This window comes from Anneissia japonica, unplaced genomic scaffold, assembly GCF_011630105.1.
Source record: "Anneissia japonica isolate Jap-2015-1 unplaced genomic scaffold, ASM1163010v1 scaffold5330_len1712360_cov203, whole genome shotgun sequence".
Classification (NCBI taxonomy): domain Eukaryota; kingdom Metazoa; phylum Echinodermata; class Crinoidea; order Comatulida; family Comatulidae; genus Anneissia; species Anneissia japonica.
In genome coordinates, this window is record NW_022711894.1 from 1206814 (window position 1) to 1229265 (window position 22452).

Below are 22452 nucleotides of genomic sequence, written 5' to 3' on the forward strand. Positions count from 1 at the left end.
CAACAAATCTCATTGTGAAGCTTAGCGAGTGGAATTGTTTTGGTTTAGAGTGAGAAACACTCCTGTATCGCTTGCAGGAATTAAACCTAGGACCGCGACTGGGATTAAATCTTACCAAGACCAGCACACGTTTCGTATTCACGGTAGACTTGCAGTTCAGCCAATGAATTGAATCACAAGCTATCACAAGTTTAGGCAATTAATCTATTTAATGATTAATTGATTGATTGATCGATTCATTCATTCATTCATTCATTCATTCATTCATTCATTCGGTCAAAAAATACAGTAACAAACTAATGCAAAGATTAAAAACGACAGAAAAAGTATTGGAAAACATATTAACATACATTGGCCAGAATAGCCCAAGAAACCAATAGCACGTTTATTTCCATTGGGGTCCTAAAGAAGTCAAATTAATGGTTGGTCAAAGGTCAAATATCTATTTCTGAATTTTTATGTCCAAGTAACAAATCAATGTAAAAAAATCATTAGCCATATCAATGAATTCATTACATTTCAATGAAATCTTTAACTTTCAAGTTGAAAAATAAGAGTATCTTTATTTCAGGAATTTTAATTTGATGTAACTCTCTTCTATTTCTGCAGCCGAAATGTATCCTTAATTAACAGTGGGTCTACCACCACTCAAGTTAGTGGGTCAAGTGGGCCTACCACCAACTCAAGTTAGTGGTCGACGATTGGATTATCAGCCATTTAATTCATATACTTTACCAGTTTACATTTTCAATTTTTTTATTTATTGAGAAATATTACAATCATTTGTATACTGGGATTTGTTGAACTTGGACACGTGATCTATTAAAATACTATATTATTTTATTATTATATGAATATTATTATGATTATTATTATTATAAAAAAAAGATGCAGCTTATGAATATAAACAACATTTGAACCTTTAATTTGACTTCTTTAGATATTATAAATATCTCATGAATTTTAAGTGAGGTACCATCATCATCAGTATCAGCCATGCGTCAGCTCACTTCAAAAAAAAAAAAAAATCCTCTCTTGTGCTATGAGCTCAGCCATGCTGTCCATTCTGCGTATGCATGTGATGCGCGGTAGGTTTAATTAAGGGTTTATATTGAAATGTGACACTTTTTCGGTTGTAAATTATGTTGCATTATAAGAATTTATTCTATATGAAAGTCTTTAGGCTAATAAACTAATATCATTCAAATTAGTCCACTGGGAGATCATCAGTTGCAATTTGATAAGTTGTCGGAAGAATGGTCATATCTCTAGTTATAAGTATGTCCATCGAGTACGGTATTATCTTTAAGTTTGTTGATTTAGGAGCCGCTAATGAATGAATCTTTTAATAGTAATAGCGCTGTATGGAACACCTTGGGAAATGGATTTAACAATCCAACACAAGCAAGCGGTCTGTAATTGCTCTGACGCCATGAGGAAGGGCTCTGGGAAGGAAGGACACTATTAAAAACTCGTGCCTAACTTGGAATGTTATTAGTACCGGTACTAACATAAATAATATAGAGTTATTAGGTCCTACAACTTCGACGGTGAACCCACATCAGTGGTAGATAGTGTAGAATTATATAATGGTGGTTCCAATAATTCAACACCAGAGGAACATTCACCATTTGTTCAAACCACGTTAGACTATTTAGCACAAAGATTCACTCTTACAGGGGAAAAATAAAAACAGGAAATCAAAAGACCCTTGGATGGAGAAAAAAAGGAAATTGGATGGAGACAATACAGAAAACTCAAAATCATCCGTCAGTGGCGCCAGAAATTTGCCAACAAGGTGTCAGACATGTCCGACGGATGGGTCCTTGCCAAGAGGCCGACGAAGCCTCGGTCGATACCTTGTAGGGTTCACGGAAAGAATTGTGATAGGCCTAGCTTAGTATGGCCTAAAATGTGCTTTTAGATCACAATATTAGGGATTGGCAGTAAAAATAACGTTTTAGATATGCAAATTATTATTTTTTTATCCGATGGCCTAGTCGTGTGTCGGACAACAGGGATGTGCAGGCCTGTCAGACGGAGTTGGGAGGAAATACCCTCTGCCAGCACCTCCCCCCCCCCCCATCCCTGGCGCCACCACTATTAACATCATGAGAGGCCAACTGACCGTGTCTGAAGAGTGCATTAGCTCCAACTACCATTTATAAAACTAACTTAGTATTTGGAAAGAGTGAATTGGTGCAACAGAGCAAGAGATAGAGTGATATGGCGTCAAGATGCTGAGGCTTTCGTCGAGCAGTGGACTGACAACAGCTGACAAAATGATGTTAGTTATTCAGATGGTGTTTATGATGATCAGGATGACTACTTGGTAGCTTACAGAATATGAATCAGTTCTACAAGATAAATCTTGTTCAAAATATTTTTAGAATAAATTTTGCGTTATCTAAGACATTACAAATGAATCTTTGACTGAACGACTCATTAATAACTGAAAATTCATTCATAATTGAAACGTACATACCACTGACGTATATGTTTGAACTATTTAAGAATAAATTAAAATCGTATGACAATTTGTTAGACAGTTTCAGAGCACCTTGCCAAAAATGCATGTAATCAGTAAACAGGCACCATAGTAAAATATAAGAAAAAAATAATAACGTTGGATAATAATCTTGAAGTAAACTCCTTTCTTCAAATTAGTAGCTTGATCTTAAGTGAAAATTCTAATATTAGCGTGAGTTTCAGGTATGGCTTGAGTACGCATGTGCAAGTGATTTGGCTGCCAGATGTACAGAAGAAATCTGCTAAGACAACTTACAACGGTACTACGATGATGTAAGTTTCCAATTTACACATTACAGACAAGTTCACATGAAAAAACTGAAGTCTGTCAATACATGTAATGTGACATGCCATCGTTTTCCTGTCAAAAACATGGCTACACATGCACGCATCACAACCTACACATCTAAAAGTTCGCAAGCATGAGATGACGAACAACTAATTGAAATTTATAAGGTCTAGCAGATTTCCAACCTCTATCTTTCTTTCTCCGTTTTTTATATTATCATAAATTTTACAATCATTATATTTGATCTATTTTTCTGGACCACAGTGTAAAACATGTACAATTCATAATATGTTTAAGATAAGGAATTATTATTATTATTATTATTATTATTATTATTATTATTATTATTATTATTATTATTATTATTATTATTATTATTATTACTACTACTACTACTACTACTACTCGGCCTACTACTACTACTACTACTACTACTATTATTATTATTATTATTATTATTATTATTATTATTATTATTATTATTATTATTACTACTACTATTATTATAATTATAATAATAATTATTACTATTTTCATCATGTATCATTATTATCAATCATTCATCACTGAAACATTTATTCAACAATAGCAATCAAATATAAATACATTTTTAAAGATTAGGAGGCGATAAAAATCGCAGAATGACGTCTGCTTTGATACGGTCATGTGGTTAGAATGAAAAGAAATAGTTTGCCTAAACAAAACCGGACTTAACATCATAACCGGCTTCACATAGTGCTAACTCATATTTAACAAGCGCTAGTTACAAATTCACATTAAAAGGCCTATTTAAAAAAAATCAAAAAACAAAAAACAAAAAAAAATCATAGCTTTTGAAATGGGGAAGAAAGAACCATTGCATATTGTTCTCACAGGTGGATAGGCCTAATACCGATATTATAAATCAGAAAGTTAAATTAACTTGGAATTAAGAGCGGTTGAAATCACTTTACAAAGTAAGACCAGAATAAAGCAATATCGCATTGAAATGGACATCGGAAGAAGAAAGTAAACTTAAAAGACCACAACATGGATCGGATAATAGAAAAAGAAAGAACCAATGCACCGACAGGATGGATATCGTGGGGGAACAGCAACGGCAGCTGACAGATAGTTTAAGGCATTTCGTGGATGCCTTATGCGGCCCATGACGCGAAACAAATAGGTATTTTCATAATCGTCTCTGTATTTTCTCTTCAGAACTGAAAAATCAATATTTGAAAAAAATATTTGTTCTACTTATGGCATTTATTGTTAGCGGTTGCCTTCGATCTTTCATTAGACTTGCTAATGCCATTATCTGTATCCACTTATTTTAATAACTTATCTCAATAAGCAATAATTTGCTTATCGGATGTTTTGAGAGGATTATCATTAATAGGTAAATTGGGATAGATAAAACCCGAACGATATAGTAACGCTAATAATATACCGCTTGTGTTGAACTAAAAAATAAAAAAGCAAAAGAGGTAACAAAAACAAGATGCAGAGTTCTTATATGAAGAAATCTGCAACGCGCGCGTAAAAACTCCAACAGAAGTCAAATAAGAGGGAAGCAGTGTGACAGCCTATCACGTCGAATGTTTAGAAAAAGGAGCGAAAATTAAATGAAACTGACAAAGATTTATTAGGCCGCACAATTTGGAAAGTACATGTTCTGATATGATACGATACGTTAACGCTTGATTACCTCATTTGAGAGAGTGGATGATTATTCCTTTACGATATTTCCAACATCATTTTGAAATCATGATGGGTATTGGGGAAAAAACAAATTCGGCGTTGTGACCAATCATGCTTGTAAATAGTATGTGTTCACTAAGCATAAGGTACTGTATTCCTCTAACGTGGCCTATAATGCAACATTTAAGCAACTTTCTATGATGTGTATAGCAATACAATTTTCATGTAATGTTTACTTACATTCATAAGCAAAAGGTAATGTTGAATATCCTCGCAAAGGTTTTATACTTTAGTTTCCTTTTATTGGCCTATCATCAATCACAGCAAAGAAACCCCACCCCCAATACAGCTATAGAGTTTACGCCCCACACAGAGTAGATGAGCAGCGGAATGTTTAGTACATATTAAATTAGTGTTGATGATATACACATTACACATACAATTATGTGTCTATACCGCATAGGCCTTTTATGGTCTAATGGTATAAAACTCACCTTGCACGTTCGAATCTTGCAAGATACACTTTTTTCGTACTGATAACAGAACTTTTCGTTGAAGTACTATGCTTGATACGATTATGACATCACATTTTCCTATTCGAGCATTATTGCTTTTATTATCTATCTATTTGTTTATATTATGTTTACAGTGCTACGCAGCAAACCTAATTCGAAGTATTTTAAACTGAATTATGTGGTAATCATTAAAATGTGCAAGTTGTTGTATTTCATTTTGCATTTGAACTCTTCGCCGTGTATCAATTTAGTATCATACAATCCTGCAAACGAAATCGTAATATCCATTTGACGCCATAGTAGATGTCATCTACTGCTACCCTATGCCTCTTAGACGTTAAGATACACCATCGCTAGGAACTCGAGCTCTGAGCTTCTGTGTAAGTAATCTCGCAACTCAACACATGTTTTCTGTTAACGCACGAAAATGATAGGCCTCATATTTTTAAATCACGAAGTTCCATTTTTTAAGAGTAATTTTTAAGACATATGCTCCAGAGTGCTAATATTAATGATGTATATAATAATTGATACCGGTACATCAACCTGTTACGCGAAGTTCGGTATTAGATTGATTGTAGTATACTCCTTGCTACTGTATGGTTGAAACTGCCGACAGAGTATCGATACGTCTCTGAGACTTATTGAAATATAAATCATAAACAAAATTTGCCTGTATCCATTTACCCACACACAAGCCCACACATCATTATAACAAATGAACGAACAGTCACATATATCCACCCATCAATACATACATAACTTATATAGGGTCCTGTACAATTATTTATTTTTTCGCAATGTGACTATAAATAAACTTGTACTGTTCAAGGGTTCACAGACATAAAGGAAGGGTCGTGCATACATTAGGATTCAGTTTTATATGAGTTGTGATGTTGCCAAGGTGTGGGACCTTAAACAGCGTAAATGTACGCGAACTTGCGTATGTGGGACATTGCGTATTCCTAGGTAACAAGTTGTGGTTCATCAGTGGTTTCATTAGGCCTAGCAGCACACACAAAAATTCTATCCATTAAATAGAGTTTCACGTTAATTCAATTAGAAGTGTAAGCAGGTTATATCATAGACACTTCGGAAAGGTCTATTATGCGTGAAGTTAGACATAAACAACTTTATTTTTATTTCTACGCAGTAGTAATATTCGCATTCAATTTGCACGCCGATATAGTGTGTCAAGATTTTAAGGTGAAATCGAGATAAATTGGCCTATATACAACATATGCATGGGTTGACAGGCGATTCTGTTACGATCTAAGTAGCAGCAAATTGTCGTTGATATTAAATACATCAATATACGTTACGTTAGGTAATTTCTCGTTTCAAAAAATTCTAAAATCGCCTTTGTGTATTGTATAGTCTTAAAAAAAAACGAAATTTGTAAAATAGAATTAATTTAACTTGTTATTTGTTTTCAAATGTAGCTGCCAGTTGTTATTGATATTAAATGCACCCACAAACATAAATTGACACTCGGCGATATAAATCCGCTAGAGATAGCGCGGTGAAAATGATAATAGATTATAGATTATAACTTCAAGTTTATTGCTCGTATAAAATGTCTATGCTTTTACTCTCTGCTGTGTATTGTATATTCACTTAAAAAAGAAATTTCCAACATAGAATTAATTTAACGTGTGGTAAGTTTTAAATAAAGCTGCCATATCTCATTGATATTAAATGCATCGATATATAATAGCTTCAAGGTTGTTGGTGTCTCAAAATTCTAAATGTGTGTTATTCGTTTATGTGTAATAGTGCAGTGTGATCATTTTAAAAAGAAATTTCTAGAATTAATCAAACATGTGGTGTTATTTGAGATTGAAGCCCAAAGGCCTAGTATTACTTCACTACAACTATTACTGCTGGACCCCAGCCCAAGACACTCCCACTGGAAGAAACTGGCTACGGGCTTGATCACAATAAGTTTTAAATAAAGCTGCCATATCTCATTGATATTAAATGCATCGATATATAACTTCAAGGTTGTTGGTGTCTCAAAATTCTAAATGTGTGTTCTTCGTTTAATAATAATAGTGTAATAATGCAGTGTATTTATTTGAAAAAGAAATTTCTAGAATTAATTTTTTTTTTTTTTTTTTTTTTTTTGTAAAATGGATACGTATACACTCAAATACTTATATGCCTCTTACTTAATTGTGGAACTACAATACATAATTACATAAAGTGATCGTAAAGACTTATTGATCCCAAACAGGTTAGAAAAAAAATGTGTCTACTGGAGTAGACCATTAAAGAATGTGTTGAGAGTGATGTTGCGTACAAGTTTTGTTTAAAGTCATTTAGAGGGGCGTTTATTCGAGGAAAAAATAAATGGCCCGGGGGGTTTATTCGAACTGATTCGAGCGGCGTTTATTCAAAGCGAGGCGTTTATTCGAATAAATACTATACTATATATATGCTCGATGTTAAGATTTTTTTTAATTCGTGCTGACGGCTAGCTATAATGCTCTACTATAAATATTTTACACCTACCTTATTAATAATTGTGTTTCTGAGAAATGGGATTTTCTACAAATAAATACAGTATTACTTTCAAATGAGAAAGTCCGTTTTTCAATTACGTGCTTCTTTTTTGAAGATTCTCATCGGCTCTTTTGCTGTTCGTTAATACACATGTGATTGAGTTGCAGTAAATTTAATCCTCGGATATTGTATCGAAAATAATCGTCAGCACACCGATCGCATTGCACTGTACCTTCTAGTTAATTTGAATTAATAAGCTTGTTATCATCATGCTCCAAGATATGTATATATAAAACACGGATAATGCGATGATGATTATAACGATGATGATGATGATAATAATAATAAATAATAATAACAATAATAATAATAATGATTGTAGAACTGTTTAATCAATAATAAACCAAGCACAATTTGATGTAAACTTACTGCGAGCTTTTCGTCATTATAAGCAAACCAGATGGAACTATTCGAATAATAATGATAATAATAATGCGCATGCACTACAATATACGGTACACATTTAAGTATATAACATGCATACTGTACCATACTGCATCAAACTGCCTCTACACATTACATTGGCAAATACCTATGGAACATTTTCAGTTCCCATGTAGATGATTATGATAATTAATATTATTTTTTTATTTATGTTGAAAGGGCATAGAAAAGTTACTTTGTCTAAACTTTATAATACGTTATGATCCATTAATTTCGATTACGTTTGTGTTCCTATTTAATATAAGATAATGTATAATGCATATGTATAATGCGCCTTATAAGTCGAAGATTGGATTGGATTGCATTGGAATATCAATTGAGATAAATTGAGATTTTACGTAGCCACAGTGATTGTTTTGTTCTTTACGTCAACATTAGTTAACTAGATGAAACGAAAAAAAATAAACATTGAAAACAAATAGTCGGTGATATGAGGATCTATATATATGTATATAGGCCTATATTTTTTCTTCTTGTGGGACTCCCATGTACTGAATTTTATATTTGGCACAGCCATAACTGCTGGAGTTGTTCGCCTGTATCGGGTGTGAGATCTGCAATGATGCAGGCGCTGTAAATGGCAACCTTCTGCAGTAATCTGTCTTGCAGTCGCAGATGATTGGTTTGGTAGAATATTCCCTATTCCCTAATGTGAATTTGAAGAGGCCCATCACCATTCTAAGTTTAAAAACGTGGCCCAGTTGTTATCGGCTCCAGCGGGAAAGTATTCATTTATTTCCATTGCTAGTTGTAATCAAGCCTTTCATTCCACAAGGTGATGCGTCTCACAAGGTGTTGATGTTGTGTCTGGAGTTATATTGAGTATAGTTGTCCGTATATTGATTCAAATAATGAACACAAGTGGTATCCATGCGAAAATGCTGAGTTTTAAAGTAGAGCACGCAAGAAAATATTCAGGAAACGAATATTTTGTCTTGTCCTCAAAACTTCATCAGGCAAATACACATGGCAATAGGAGGTTAAAAAGATTTCTTTTATCTTGTTTATCTCCTTTGCAATTGCTGTCACCCAAAAGACGTCTCATATATAAATGACATATCCATAATCAAAATTAGTATCCCTTTGATAAAATAAAATTCTTAAATGTAGTTTAATACGTTATTAATATGTTGTATAATTGTGACCTCCATTTTTATTCTATTTAGGTAAGTTACGTCTATTCTATCCCGAAGTCTCGTTGCAAACTATGTGCTGTATTTAAAAGACATAGGGCTATTCAAATGTATGATATTTTGGATGTGTAATCATAACTAACGACATTATGATAATCATTGATAGCGGTTCTTCCTAATGACTTGTGAAACGATTTGTGTTGAGTTAACAGATCAAACACCAGTAGCTGTGTTTAGGCTGCCACTTTCATAACATTAGACTTCCGAAATATTTCGGTCAATACAATTGCATACTTGAGATCCCTCTATGCGCTTCACCATTATTATTACCCAGATTTTTAGAACAAACGTTCACCCATGTAACATACAATTGAGCTCCATGGGGAAATATTGCATTATTTTATTTTATTTATTTATTTACAAACATATTTTACATGGATAACATTTATTGCAACTACAACCATCGCATTGGCATTCTAAGATATCAGCTACCTATCACGGCCTTCTCCTTCACGGACCGAAACAACTCTTTGCCCAAGAACGAAGCAAACAAGTGCACAGATTTAGGTTAAACCCCTCTTTCGATTGGATGCCCAAATCTCACTACTATGCCTCATGCTTTTATAGTGCTTTAACCCCTCTTGGCACACTTTCAAATTATTAAAATCCATCAAATACCACATAACTAATAAAAGAATATAGTTTTGGACGGAGGCAAACAACTTTATCGACTTAATGACAAGATCAAAACACTACATACCTATTTGTTACGATGTGGGGTTATTTTCTAAGCCGATGCTCAATTCGGTTACTTACGCGTATCGTATCGTCAGTAGATAGTTATGATATTCACTACACAGAATACGATCTTCTATAATAAAGACTTCTAAATTGTACCGTGTGTGTACATTTTTATAACTCGTCATGCGCACGGCAACACTGGATCTACAAGCACTGCGTTACTATTGGACGTGATCTGACCAATCAAGAACAGATCTATTGATAAGTTGATGCAGAAAAGTTCACACAATTCAAGCATTTTTGTCTCGGTGATGCATATTATATCAAAAATTAACAAGATGAAAATTAAAAATCAAAAGAGAATAATAACTTGTGAGCATATCAAGTGAAGAAATTTTGCATTTTAAAAGAAATTATGGTCTTTAAAGTAAAAGTTAAAAATGTTAGATTGCGCTTTATGTTTTGAATCAAATCAGCTGATTCTTGTAGCATAATTATTTTGGTAATGGAACAGTGTAGACATTCCGTTTTTAATCGGCACAAGTTATTTGGTCATGACAGTGTAAATCCAGTGTTTACTGAACTGTATCTGATCATAATAATATGATGAAATACAACAAACAAAAACAGCTTTCACTCACATGAATAAACCAGACCTCTCTATAGTAAACCGATAAAAAAAAAATTTTTATTCCATGGTCCAAGATATATGGACATGAAGGCTTAAAATGTGGGAACTCAATAGCAGTACTGAAAGGGTCAACCTCTGCCACAGCCATCATGAACTATTCCTAAGATTTTATTATTATTATTATTATTATTATTATTATTATTATTATTATTATTATTATTATTATTATTATTATTATATTATTTTATTATTATTATTACTACTACTATTATTATTATCATCATTATCATTATTATTATATTATGTTATTATTATATTATTATTTTATTATTATTATTTTCTTATTATTATTATTGATTCCGTAACAAAATCAAAATTCAAGTCAAATCGTCATCATCACCATTAATATTGTTATAGTGATAAATTATAATTGATACGTTTTTAATTGAAACCTATTCAGCTAATTATTGTCAGGCAATTCTCATCTAGTTGTGCATAAAGCGGAAATTGTGTTAATATTTTTTTGATTAAAATGATTGCATCTCTTCTTCAATTACCTTTGAGAAACATCACTTTAATTCGCGTTAACCTTTCGTATAATTGCATAGGTCTAGTAATTAAGATATAAATATTAATGGTCCAAATATCGATTGAAATAATAAGGCGTAGGCCTATGTTATAATTGAAGAAGTGAATCAACGACACCCTCGCACGTCTGTTATGGTTCGTAAACATCGTCTGGGCGGACGTGTTACGTAATTTACACATTTTTTATCATTTCATTTAGACCTTCAGAACTAATGATGCCATTGTAAAGTATATTTCTATTTTTATGGGATCATATGATAGTTATTATAAATTAATGAATTAAATTATTGTATCACTGTTGATTTTGGAAATGTTCGACTTCCTAATTGGGCTAATGAACGTCAAGCATAATTACGTGTAGATTAATTCGTTAATACCTGTGCTTAAAATAAACAAGCTCGGATGCAACTGCAAAGTACGAACGTAATTGCAAACTAATGGAAATGGAACAGTGAAGTTCTACACGCAACGCAATGTTCGTGGAACGCCCTCTAGCGAGAATGTGAGAAGATATTTAAAAAAAATTAGGAACGCGGGGGGGGGGCTAGATGTGTATAAGAGACCAAAACGGGGGGACGTGCCCCCCGTTCCCCTACTGGATCCGCTCCTGGTTTGTAGTTATTATTATCAGGCCAAAAAAAAAATTAATAGAATTTGTTGTGACGTCAATTTGATGGACGAGTTCATTGAGATTGATGATTGTGATTCATGATACTATGTTACGCTGTCCATTTATAAAAGCTGCCTACGCTCTTATTTGCTCAAATCAAAATAATGAAGAATTAAGCGTAGGGCCTACCTTACATGTTACAAACAGTGGTATTTTAAAGTGAGATGTTCTTACTCAGATAAGATAGTATAATACATACTCCAAGGATTCAATGTTTCGACATTAATTGTCATCATCGACATTATTATGTCATCATCATTCCTGATGATGACATATTTAATGTCGAAATATTGAATTCCAACACGATGGCGTGCATTTCGATACTTGGAGTATGTATTATACTATCTTATGTGAGATTAATCAGTGGACCTTTCGGTTCATGTTCTTACTCATTCCGGATTTGAAAAGTGTTTACATGTCTTCCTATTGTAGCCTGTCCGTGTGCTCGTTCTCTCAACACATGGATTTGCCCGACGGGGGGATGTGTATAAGAGACAGGAGTTATATTGAGTATAGTTGTCCGTATATTGATTCAAATAATGAACACAAGTGGTATCCATGCGAAAATGCTGAGTTTTAAAGTAGAGCACGCAAGAAAATATTCAGGAAACGAATATTTTGTCTTGCTGTCTCTTATACACATCTAGATGTGTATAAGAGACAGGTGTTGAGAGTGATGTTGCGTACAAGTTTTGTTTAAAGTCATTTAGAGGGGCGTTTATTCGAGGAAAAAATAAATGGCCCGGGGGGGGGGGTTTATTCGAACTGATTCGAGCGGCGTTTATTCAAAGCGAGGCGTTTATTCGAATAAATAGGTTTACTATATTATATGCTCGATGTTAAGTTTTTTTTTAATTCGTGCTGACGGCTAGCTATAATGCTCTACTATAAATATTTTACACCTACCTTATTAATAATCTGTCTCTTATACACATCTAGATGTGTATAAGAGACAGGCAGCACACACAAAAATTCTATCCATTAAATAGAGTTGAAGGCTTATATAATCGATTTTAGAGTCTATTAATAAGTAGAAAATACATTTTTGTTTTTTTCGAGGAATTGTGTTGTGGTTTGGCGGGGGTGGGGAACTCTCCCCGACGGGGGTGGGGGATGGCCACCCCTGTTGCTGCCACCAAATGTACGCCTAATTTTAAAGTGTGACAATAAATGGTCTACTGTCAACAAGCATGGCTAACTTTCCCCAATCTGTGGCCGTGTCCAAAATTATACAAACAAAATGAAGATGGTTGTGTAACGACCATCTTCATGAAACTCAATCTTCCCATCCAAGAAATGAACTCAAAATCAAATGTTCCGCACACACATTCTGTACAACATGTCGACTTTCCCTATGTTTTACCATGCGTATCGTAACAACCAACTATTTTGTCTATCCCGTCTTTTCCCACTCTCATGCGCTATGATCTATTTATGCAACTGACGTCACTTCACTCTAGTTCCGTTGCCTATGGGTTATTAATATGCATTTTAAATTAGGAACCGAGCGTCCTTTGCTAAGGAATTTGAGCGGACTAATATAATAAAGAGATGGGAAAGATATAAATTGAAGCCAGGCCTAATGTTACATAGCCAACTCGCTAGCTGTAATAAGAAGAAAGGATGGACAGCCAGTTAACGAAAGCTTGGACTTTTTAAAGGATATTAAATGCACATTCGGTATCACTTAATATACATTTACGTGTACAAAATGATCTGTTATGATAATAGGTTATTATTAGTACAAAAATAGACGTATACTATAGGCTACATTCTATTTCAACGCAATTTCCCCTTGTTTTGGCGCAAGTATCCCTTGATTTAATGCACGTATCTATTTTGATGCACGTATACATATATTGACGCCTGTACCTCACTGTTTTGAAGCACGAGATTGGCCTATCCTATTTTCACGAAAATACTAATCTGTTTTTACGCACTTAAACTTACCTTCCTGGGTTGACGCGAGTGTATCCTATTTTGACGTAGGCATTCCTCTGTTCTCTGTTTTGATGCGTATCTCTGTTGCATGCGAGTTTCTTTATTATCTAAATATTTAATCTTATTAATGTAGAAAAATATATCAAGAGTTATGATCTATAATGGCGATGTTACTCTCTGTCTTATATAAATTGATTAAGTTGCAATTTTTTTCGTAAGACAAAATGTAAGCAGATATGATGATGTTATCTTTTTGAATTGAAAGGCAAACCTCTACCATAAGCCATAATTGGACGAACGTGTCTCGTATTTTAATACAATTGTACCTGTTTTGAACAAAATACCTTGCAAAATAATTAGGGAAAGAACAAGCAATTGCCAGAAATTAATGGATATGGGCAGCACGTTGCTAGAATTTAAGAGCAGATTGACCCGGATTGACTAACCAAAAGGACAACCGAAAGACAACCAAGAGTAGGTAAAAGCTAAGAAAAAGAAGGCAGAGATATGATCTAAGAAAGTAAATCAGTAACTGGTTGAGAACAACTTGAAAGAACTGGAAAATGGAAGGTGCGGCAGGGGAAAGCTAGATCCTGAAGTAAGGTAAGGTGAGGTATGCTTGTATTGACAGTCGATCTCTGCTTTGATGTTCTCTGATGTTTTTGACAGTCGCCCACAATCTTAATGCACGTAAATATTTCCTGCTTTCTTGTTTTTATGCATGTCTCATTTAACTTTTTATTTATCTTTTCAAATTTGGTTGATACTTCAGTAAAATTTTGCTTTTCTTCCAGAGGGCTCATGTTCGTCTTTCTAATACTGTACATATATTTCTTGTTTTACTAACATTTTTCCTGTTCATTTTTTCGACGCTTATGTCACCCTATTAAATTTTACTACCAACATCTTATTTTGAATGCTTTACTTTTGGTTTACCACTACTAGGCCTATATCAAGTTCTGAAACTCCTGCTCTCTGTTTATCCACGTTGTTCCACCCAAAGGGATTAGTGATGAGGATGTAAACAATGAAATTGTTCAACGCCAATGAAATATAATCATTCACTAATCAATTTCGATTGTGAATAACTGTAATCATTCGATGAGAAAAAGGTCGATTTTTTCCCTAGTGATATGTTCCTTTCCATTAGCGGCCACGTAAAACAAAAACTGCACGGATCGAACGAAATGGTGTAAATAACCAATGTCACGTGATACGAAACCAAATGAAAATTACCGATTTAGGTGTGTTATAATGTTCCATAACCTTGGCACTACGGCACCAATTCAGACTAAATAAACAGTAGGCCTGTTCAATCAATCTTGATACATTCATAAAAATATAGGAAAGGAGGAATTGAAATTTATGACTGAATGTCGCTATATTTTAAATCAAATTTGTTCTAGCGACTATCTACGTTACAAAAATCTCGCTCCAATATTTCATAAAACTTACTAAGTGGTTTTTATATTCTTTTAACCATTCGCTTGAGATTACAAAATAAAGAAAGAAACTCAGTTAAAGCATATAAATAATTAATTATTCAGCGTTTTCAATGCGTTAAGAATACTTAGTATTGTTTAAAATATTGTTTCTGGAGTGCGTTTTTGTTATTTCTTTGTTTCGTTGCTTGTTAGGTTTTCGTGAGTTACCGAACCCATCTCATCGGTCTTATTCTATAAAACGTATTTGGATAGCATACATCCTTATTGCTTCTAATTTTATACTGTTTCATAGAAAATCTAGTTTTTCATACTATGTGATCCAGATACCCTATCCACCCGTTTCTCATTCCGTCTAAACGCCAGTTTCACTCGTCACCATTGCATGTAAAGCATACGGTATCGTATCAAATCTTTTCTTCGAATTGAATACGTTTTCCCTTAATATTAACCGCACACTTTCAATTCGTTCTGCTAATTCGAATATTTGGTTATGTAGGCCTAGTATTATTTTCAACTTGCAGAGAAAATAAAACGAAATCAGCTGTTGTATCCGGACAATGTAAACTATTTCATCATGCTTTACTTTAAATAAATAAATAAATAAATAAATAAATATATATATATATATACATATATAGGCCTATATATATGTATATATAGGCTATATATATATATATATGTATATATATGAAAGTTGACTGATGATCTCTAGCGCTTATTGATTAAAAATTTCGCGAAAATTATGCAACTCTCATAAAAACAAAAACGAAACTGTAGAATACACTCCATACGCAGTACTTAATTAATATTATAACAAAAATACAAAGTGCAAATGAAGGTAATTTATTTCATAAACACATGCACATCATGGTACATTGAGCGCCTCCCTAGTTTAATCAAGGTACCGGTACACTGGGGTTTAGGTGTGTTGATAGCTTCCATAGCACCTCCCGAGATTCATCAATGCGTACAGGTAACACAAGCTTAATTATGGTACTTATATTAATCCCAAATCGCATGTCATTTAATGTAAAATAAAGTTAAATGTCATTCAGTAACATGTGATTGATCTTGTGAGCTTTCGCCACAATGGTGTATAAAATAATATGTTCACTGTTCTATTTTCTCTATGATATTAATGACACATTAAAAAATTCTTATGACTCTTTCAAGAAAATTATCAAAGTCCACTTTATCATATTAAAATTTTAGGCTATACATGATACATATTATAAGAATATCTGACTTCAGGGTTTCCTATAATATTTTACATTTTGTTTTAAATTATTTTAATAATAATTTCATGCCTAATAAAAGTGCCACACTGGAAATTCTTCTTCCTTATTTAATTGACTTCACCATAATCATTATTATAATGATTTGCCTTAGTTTGGTTTTGCCATTTACATAATAAATAAATGCGAGACACTTTGACAGAATTTGAGACATATATATTTATTGAACGTAATTTTCGGCAGCAGCACCTGCTGTCCTTCTTCAGCGTATGAGTCTCCAAAGAAGGCTGCCGAACATTTTGTTCAATAAAATATTAGGTCTTTTATGTCTCCACCGCTCCAAAATTCGAAAACAAATAATAAACTACATCGTAGATATATTTTACACTAACTGTGCCAAAATACAAGATTAGTAGTGCGATGAAAGTAGAGTCACTAGATTCAACAGTGATCCTCTCAAATCACCCGGATAAATAATAATAATCAGACATTTTTACCACGCCAATTCAAAAATTATCAAAGCGCAAACAATTTTCAAAGGCGCAATAAACCCTCTGTGTGCTATTCTGGGCATATTTAGCCTGTCAAAATTCTTCATATATTTTGCCTAAATGTGAATAAAAATTAAGAAAATGTGTTCTGATGTCACTTATAAAACATTCTTATTGTAAATAATGCCACAGAGCGATATGCTATTAGAATGCTATTGTGTTGATCTTTACCACAAAAAACTCTTTACGCCCACACCTCTCATTTTTAGTTCCGATGAGGAGCTCTGATTGATTAGTAAGGTACCGTACTCGCGCGAATAAGCACCCGGGCGCTTACAATTATTTGTTTGCAATTTTTGTGAGGGCGCTTATGTGGAAATTGATAGGGCGCTTATGGAAATAGTTGAAAATTGAGGGGGTTCTTATAGGAACTTGGAAAATTCAAGGGGCGCTTTTTGAATCAAAAAAGATTAGCTTGTTGGCCATCTGCCGATTGTGATTAGAAGGGTCATTGCAGGTGTTTAGGCCTAGAATGGCGATACCTTACATCAAATTTAGACAACTTTCATGTGCAAAATGGAGAAAAATAAAGATCTTTTTAAAATTTGTGAAAAAAAAGTCGAAAGAAAAAAGCTTTTTTAAAAAACGCCGCCCCTATTTTGCGTGAGCAGGGGCTGGCGCTGGAAGGCAAACAAACAGTTTCTTAGGCCTTATTGGCTTGCTAAAAAAATATAACATGATATTGTTTTTAAAAGATGAATAAAACTCAAAATTGAGGAAGCGCTTATTCAAAATAGGAAGATCGCTTATTCGCGATGTTATTCTAGATGTTTTTCAAATATATATTTTTGTATGGGCGGTCGTCGAGAATCAGTGGAAAGGTTAGGAAGATGACGTCGTGCTCACAATAGCTTGGTGATATTTCCAATTTGGTAAAATTCAATAGCGTAAATTTGTTATATATAGGCCTAATTCAGGCATATTTAAGAAATTTGACTTTATTTAAGTAATAAAAGAAATATCCGCCTCACAAAGCGGCGCTCCTAGCAGTTGCATTGTCTCATCAAATCCAATGGGACACAGATAGGTCGACCCACACAGTAAGTAACTTGTACCTTGTAAATTCCACTTTCAAAACGACACCATCTACTAACATGTTGACGAGAGTGGTTTTGCTGTTAACTTTGGGTGAGGGGAATGTTGCTGGATTGGTTTTTGTGGTTAACGCAATCAGATGAGAAAGTATTTCAACTCATTGTTTCCTAATAGATCTTTTTTGTATGGGCGGAAGTTGAGGGCCTCATTATTAACGTTTCGATCGTAGCAGCGTCCTTGATACACACACATTAACTACGTCCTTACTATATATACTGTCTCTTATACACATCTAGATGTGTATAAGAGACAGGCAATGTATTGTTTACATATAGCTTATAGTAATTTCAAATTATTATTACTATTGTGCCTGCTCACGTTTCATCCAATATTATATAAAAACGTTGTTTCTAATCAGACCACGACTTGCTAAGGCTCCAATCTATACGTGTAGGCCATTTAGGTACCATATATGTCATCACTGAACGTGTGGTGAACATCTATATCTTTTCGGAGAAAAAGATGACAGCTAATGATTCGAGAGAAAACTCATATTTCAAATGTGCATGAATATGAGCCACAAAAAGGACGTTACAGTCGATACATTATCTTTGTGAATTGACACAACATTAACATAAAATATGAACTTACACAGCAGTGAGTAACAGATTAACTCGGATCTTGATATTTCTTACTTGATCAAACAATAATATTTAAAAGTGGCAGATTCCTTCATAAATAATGCCAAAATAAGTATTGCAGTGCACGTACTTATATTACGAATATTTACTATAAATCAATCGTGGCGTGATCATATAGCGTCAACGTAATGTTCCTACTTCCATTTAGGTTATTCTTTTCATTACCGCCCCGTTCCGGTACGCTGTGTTACTGATCCCTTGTCGGTGAATAGCTACTAATCTACGTTTAGGCCTAGCATCATACCGTATCTTCTTAATTGAGCTATTTGTGTTAGCTTTTCATCTTGGATACTCTCATGACATTTATAATTAATTGTGATTGTAGAAGCAACCTCGAATTTGACTTCGGTTTGGATATTGCAACAATGAAGTCTAGTCATATTCGACAACAGTAGCATATGCTTATCAAATAACTATAGTAAAATTCACCAAAAGTCGTCAGTAGCTGGACCCCCACCTAGACATTCGATTTTGGCCTGCCCTTGGATGACATCATTATCATTATCATCAATATAATTTTTATCATATTTCAACGTATGTATCAGAAACATATACAGTAGTTGTTTAATAATTGTCATCATCCGATGGATTACATATCGCACAACAATTCCGAGATGAATGTGTTTCGACTTGACTCCAACCACCATCATGGAAAGGGCATTTATATGACAATTTACAATCTTGATATTAGCGGCAGCTGACTTTTAGAGTACCCTTAGGGTTTAGATGGACTCTGTCATTGATCCAAGAACTCAAATCTACATGTGAAGTAGAGAATGCGATTTAAAACAACAAAATGACATTTGAGAATCAATGAAAAGTTTAGGAAGATGACGTCGCGCTCATAGCTTGGTTGTATCACACGTGATTTTTCCAATTTGGTAAATTTCTACGTAAATTTGTTATAGTAGGGCATATTTATGAAATTTGCGACGTTATTTAAGTAATAAAAGAATAGGTCTATCCACTCACAAAGCGGCGCTCCTAGCAGTTGCATAGCCTCATCAGATCCAATGGTACACAAATAAATGTCCACATAATTAAGCCAAAATCGGTCCGGCGTCTATTTAGTAGTTTATAACTTGTATTTTTATAACGTTTGTTCATAATTTTCTTTTAATCAAATGATAGGCCTATATCAATTATCTCTCATTATATAGGAATATGTTTTTATTTGTTGCGTGTGAAATTGAGTATACAGCCACCAAAATTTGTTATTTTTCTCTTCGCGCCCAGTATTGGTTTTATTCGATGTAAACACCAAGGATAGCCCACGAAAGTCTAGAAGAAGACTTATTTCCAGTGGGGTCCTTCTGGTGGTGATTGGGCAGTACACCGGGAGACAATCCCCTACTCTTTTCCGAAGAGTGTACTGCGTTCTTTAACTGCACTTGGGCCATAAATGCACACGGGACCAACGGCTTAAACGTCTCATCCGAAGGACGGTGCGCTATTGTAACTTGTATTTCAGCCCTCCAGCTGAAACACAAGGAGAGGCAGCGATGGGAATTGAACCGGAGACCTAGAGATCTCCACGGTTCAGCGCACACACAATGGCTACCACCAGATTAGCCGACTGAGCTAAGCTGCTCTCTAAACAGCCTGTGTAAAAGTAAGAAAAGAAGGTAAACGATGTGGTCTTAAATCGTGTTGGTCCGCTTTAGTTTATTTTTTTACCTTGTTTTGGTAGTGTGCTGTGCTTGCTTAACACCGCAACGAAATAACATGAGCATGAGCATTCAATTCTAAGAAATTACTGGGGCCCCTGTATTCTCATGTATTAGAACATCTATTGTATGATCTGATACCCCACACAATAATACGGAATATTTAAAACTAATAAATTAGTCTTATGTTTCGTCCTAGGCCTAACCGGCACGGCCGCCGTATAGTTAATGATTACATATTAATATATAAACACGTTCAGACATCGGAAATAAAACATTGACTTAAATTATAAAATGTCATTAAAACACAGCACAAGGTATAACTTGCATAAATATATATACAAAACAGAACAGCAAAAGGAAAAACGACAAAACCGTATAACCTCTCATTCACAGTAACAATTATATAATATCTATTTCAGAGATCAGTGGTATCTAGATGGCCTGGAAATGCATTATCAGGTGGGTTTGATAAAACACGTCCTCAAAAGCTTAATACGAATCATCTCACTGAAATAAACTTAGAAAGTGTGGGAGAAGCCTAAATTACTTTCCTCCACTCCACGGGAGAATTAATCATACCCTGCGGCGAGCAGCAGGATGCGGGTTACGATTTTAGCAGTCCGGCGGACCAATTTTTGCAGCCAAAATCTGTCCGCCGGCCTTTTTTGGCCCGGACCAATTTTGTCGTGACAGGTCGACCCACATATCAAGTAACCTGTACAAAGTTGTAAATTCCATTTTCAAACGACACCATCCACGAAGAAGTTGACGAGAGTCAGGTTTTGCCGTAATTTGGGTGAGGGTTAGGCTATGTTTTTGGATTGGTTTTGTGGTTAACGCACTGCAATCAGATTAGAAATTATTCCAAATATCAAACGACACCATCCAGGAAGAAGTTGAAGAGAGTGGTTTTGCCGTTTACTTTGAGTGAAGGTTATGTTGTTGGATTGGTTTGACGTTGAAAACTATCTTCTTGGTCTATCTTTAAATTTTATTGTATATTTATTTTTATAGAATTAATGTTTGCCAATACGTATACTGTTTTGATTTCATTCATATCATTTATTCAATATCAAGGTAAAAGCAACAAGACAAAACATACAAAAAATAAGATGTTCATTACCTGAGGATTGCCAAAAGTGCAAGTACTATCAGGCGGTTCTCCTATACTAAACTTTTCCTGCTGAAAAATCAGCCGCGATCTATAGACCTATTATTATTATTCCACTTCACAAATGTATACGGTATGATTTCAGTAAGTAAATTGTAACGACCAACCGTCGTTACCGTTGCACTTACTATATTTAAATTTTTGTTGAGTCAAGTTTTCCCGTGAATAAAGTATAAAGTTATTATCATTATATTTGGTAAGGAATTCCTATCATTAACAACCCTAACAGTATAGGCCTATGCCTCTTTCGAACTTGAATGCCTGCTAGGTTTCCGATACTCAAATCTTTGGAAAAGCAATTTTGTAAAACAGCGCCCTAAAGTTTTGTTTACCAATATGACATACAAGGATCCCAAATCTCCTGCAAGTCGTTGGATTTTCCGAAAATCGGGACGGCCTCCCGCAAGCATGCAGCACGAATCTCATGGAAAACGACCCATCTTTTGCAATGCATAATATTTGCGCGGTTTTTCTACTTTATTTATCGCCTCTTTCGAACTTGAATGCCTGCTAGGTTTCCGATACTCAAATCTTTGGAAAAGCAATTTTGTAAAACAGCGCCCTAAAGTTTTGTTTACCAATATGACATACAAGGATCCCAAATCTCCTGCAAGTCGTTGGATTTTCCGAAAATCGGGACGGCCTCCCGCAAGCATGCAGCAGGAATCTCATGGAAAACGACCCATCTTTTGCAATGCATAATATTTGCGCGGTTTTTCTACTTTATTTATCGATTTTCTCATGAAAATCGGCGACGATGGGTATCACCATGCAGAGAAAAATAAAATTAGATGTGTTAAGATCATTACCATTATCTCCCGGGTGAATGGCTTGTTCCAAGTTTGGACCCCTGGACTTGCTCCTCAATCCAGACAAACAGCCTTATAGACCTTTGAAGTTTCTAATACGATCTTT

At 34.4% G+C, this 22452-nt stretch overlaps 1 long non-coding RNA gene across 1 annotated transcript in view; it reads right to left on the reverse strand.

Annotated features, from left to right (window-relative positions):
- LOC117107609 overlaps positions 1–10075 on the reverse strand; it is a 24075-nt gene extending 14000 nt beyond the window's left edge. The window contains exon 1 of the long non-coding RNA XR_004445261.1: positions 9919–10075. This is a non-coding gene — a long non-coding RNA (uncharacterized LOC117107609). The remainder of the gene's footprint in view (positions 1–9918) is intronic.
- Between the last annotated feature and the right edge of the window lie 12377 nt (positions 10076–22452).